The sequence below is a fragment of the Papio anubis genome, chromosome X (genome assembly GCF_008728515.1).
Source record: "Papio anubis isolate 15944 chromosome X, Panubis1.0, whole genome shotgun sequence".
NCBI classification, from domain to species: Eukaryota; Metazoa; Chordata; class Mammalia; order Primates; family Cercopithecidae; genus Papio; species Papio anubis.
Genome location: NC_044996.1, coordinates 59,473,777 through 59,477,422, shown reverse-complemented (window position 1 = coordinate 59,477,422; position 3,646 = coordinate 59,473,777). Strand labels below are relative to the sequence as shown.

Sequence of the window (3,646 nt, the reverse complement as noted above, 5' to 3'; positions counted from 1 at the left end):
TTAGACTAGTTACTACCTTGCAGGGTGCCCTCAGCATGTTTGGGTTCAGATTCTACACAGCAATACAGTTTCTTCCAGTTAAGAGTTCTTGCCTTGCACTGATCACAGCATGATTGGAGGTTACTGGACCAGTCTTGTTAGTTTTTCAAAATGCTGTCGTAGACCTGATAGATGTATTGAGAAACTTCAGGAGCTCTACACTTCAGTGACAGCGTATAACTGGGGTTTCCTGGCTGGATATGTAGCTTGGCCAAAATCCAAATGCCATTAGTGAACTTCAGGGATTGGTACACAATGTCCTGACCTTCCATATTCCTCTTGGCAATAGTCTAAACATGATTGTTTTGCAACTTGCTGGAAAGTGTCAGCATTTAAATGTCATTCCTTAATCTGAAATTGAAGTTCATTTTCATTGCGAATATTCTTCCATGTTGCAAGGAAGACTTGGTGCTCCATTTTGCCATCTTCTACAAAAAGCACATTGAGTGGGCTGAGGCAGCTGAAGTAGAATACATCGATATTGTTTTTCATAGCCACCTGTTTAAAAGACTCCCCAGAAGATCACCTTGAGAGGGGATAACCATAGGCTGTTCCAGGTTCGTTGCAGTAGTGGTGCCAACAAGGCTGTCCCCTGCATCAGTGCTCCCATGATGAATTGGCAAGTGTTTACGATGGATTCCATGACTTCCTTCCACAAAAGCATTGGAAGGCTTGTGATACACAGAGGCCAAAGAACCAATGTGGCAGATTAGTTCATCCAACACAGTTGGCTCAATAAATTCCGTCTTCAGAGATCCGTGGCTTCTCAGACAAGACTACTTATTTAGCTGTGACAGGGTCAGTTGAGAGAAGATCCCAATAAATATAGCCCTGGTCTTGAAGGTCAGGATTATCAGAATCCTGTGTTGCCAAAGTCAACACCTGCTGGACTAGCTCCTGTGTTTCTGGTGGTTTCTTGAGAAACAGCTTCACTATGGCAGTAAGCAGAGTGAGCTGCACCTGGGTGCTTTCATCATGAAAACCCTCCAGGAAGCTTTCTAGTAACTCATCTGCATTGTTAATTCTTTCAGCATATTCTCCCACAATCCAAATCATAGCCTCTCGAGCATCTGGCTCATCCAGTGAGTCTAAGTTCTCACATAGAGTGGCAATGATACTTTCACACTTGTTAGAGTATTTGCGGAAGATGTCCCTGATGACAACAATCATTTCTTGGACCACATAATTCACTTTGGTCTGGATTAGATCAAGCAATGTGCTTACACAGCACGCTGCAGATTGCTCCATCTTGATGGCACACCGTCCAATGGCCTGCACAGCTTTTTGAACAAAGTCAACATTCACCACTGTGGCATGTTCCTTCAGTTCTGCCAGAATTTGGGTGATGTTGGCTTGTGATGCCAAATGAATCCTGATGTCCAGCTTCTCTAGTTTAACATAGATGGGATCATTGTACTTCACAAAGAAGACTTTGATTTCCTGCTTCAAGATTTCAGGCCTTTTCTGGACAATTAAGTTGATGTTCCTCAGGGAGACATACTGCACTTCTGACTCCCCGGACAGCAAAATGACAAGTGGAGGGGCTAATTTCTTCAGCAGCATATTGTAGTAGTCAGAATCCTTAGGTAACAATTCTAGAAACTTCATTAGGACTTTTACTGCTGAAAGCACCACTGCTGAGTTGGCATGGGATAGCTGGGGAGTTACCCGCTCACAGATGCTCTGAGCCTCCCGATCATCTTTAGGGTTGTAATTAGACAAGCAGTCCAGGATGAAATCTGGCCCCTTCAGTGCACTCATTCAGGGCTTTCAGCAGCTTATTAATGTTCTGTGTGTTCAGACTGAGTAAGTTGCTGTTTGGTTGAGACTCACTGATTTCAGATAATGCTGCTACAGCATTAGCCACCACCATTAGATTTGAATCTGCTATAAGACCTCATAGAGAATCCAAAAACCCCTGATCTTCCACCATTTGGGCGTTGATATCATGGAGCTTTGCCACGCATACTGCTGCTGTTTTCCGAACATAGGAATCCTCATCCTCCAACCACTTGAGGGGGGGCTCACAGAGACATTCTGTAATTTTGTCTACCCGGATGCACCCCATGGTTTTGACTGCCAAGGCTCTAATCAAAGGATTAGGATCTTCACAGTCCTTTATGAAACTGTTTACAGCCATGATGGCCATGCCTGGCTGACTCTTGGCATAGTTCATCAAATAGAGATACACAAGCTTCTTTAGTTCCAGATTGCCAGTCTGCATACAGTTCATTATGTCTGGAAAGACAGAACTAGCATCCTTCCCCACAGTCGCAACAGCAATCACTTTCTTCGCAGCCTCCTTTCTCTTTTCTTTCTTTTCATTGTTGAGTTCAGCTTTTAGTTCAAATATTTCTCCTTTTTTATTGGTTGTGAAATACTTGGAGTCAGTCATGACTTTGGATCTTTAATGTGCACTGGAGGCAGAGGTGAAGGTGAGGGAGGGGTGGTGGTGGCAGCCAGAGAGCACAGCCCCGGTGGTGGTGTAATGGTTCACATTTGGTTGCCTAGATTTTATTGATGAGGTAAGAACAGAAGTGCTCCAACAGCAATCTGTGTATATACCTATAATTGCACTGGGCACAGCACACTGAAATAATCTATGTAAATATCTCACTCCCTAAACCAGAGGTTTTTGAAGTGTGATTCAAAGACCCTCGGAGTCCCTAAAACAATTTTAGAAGGTTTACAAGATCCTCCCTTTTCAACAATGTACCTGTGTGAGGCTGAAATGTTTTCGTATATGTCAATCAAATAACATATCACAACAGATTGAATGAAGTAGTTATGACAATCCACTTCTTCTATTTATTAAGATAGATATTAAATAAATTTTCAAAAATGTAAAATAATTCTACTCTTCTCGTTATCTTTTTTATAAAAATATCACAATTTTTAAGAAAATATATGTTAATAATGTCAATATATAGTGGGCTTATTATTGGCATTTAAAATAAATCAACAAATTAGTATTGTAAAAGTTTCTCATTTTTTTTTTTTTTTGAGACGGAGTCTGGCTCTGTCGTCCAGGCTGGAGTGTAGTGGCCAGATCTCAGCTCACTGCAAGCTCCACCTCCCGGGTTTACGCCATCCTCCTGCCTCAGCCACCCGAGTAGCTGGGACTACAGGCGCCTGCCACCTCGCCCGGCTAGTTTTTTGTATTTTTTTAGTAGAGACGGGGTTTTACCGTGTTAGCCAGGATGGTCTCGATCTCCTCACCTCGTGATTCGCCCGTCTCGGCCTCCCAAAGTGCTGGGATTACAGGCTTGAGCCACCGCACCCGGCCAAAGTTTCTCAGTTTTAACTTTGAATGTGGCAAATTTCAATAGATACAATGAAGATAAACAAAAATAATTTTGGGATTCTCAATAATTTTTAAGAGTGTAAAGGACTCTTAAGACAGAAAAGTTTGATCACCACTAATCATAGGATTGCTTAGGGTTGGGCCATCACATTTGTCTTTGTATCTTCAGGGCCTAACACATTGACTGACATAGTAAGTGCTAAGCACACATTGAATTGAACAGAACTTAAATACCATGAGTAAGGGATAGAGAGCTTGCATTGAGTTCTGAAGATATGTATTTGATGAGAAGAATGTGAATGG

The 3,646-nt window shown here is 42.2% G+C and overlaps 1 pseudogene across 1 annotated transcript; it reads right to left on the bottom strand.

Annotated features, from left to right (window-relative positions):
- Positions 1–527: 527 nt before the first annotated feature.
- LOC116271832 lies at positions 528–2,637 on the bottom strand (annotated as a pseudogene). Its single transcript, XR_004180593.1, has one exon. The product of XR_004180593.1 is annotated as an AP-2 complex subunit beta pseudogene (transcript).
- Between the last annotated feature and the right edge of the window lie 1,009 nt (positions 2,638–3,646).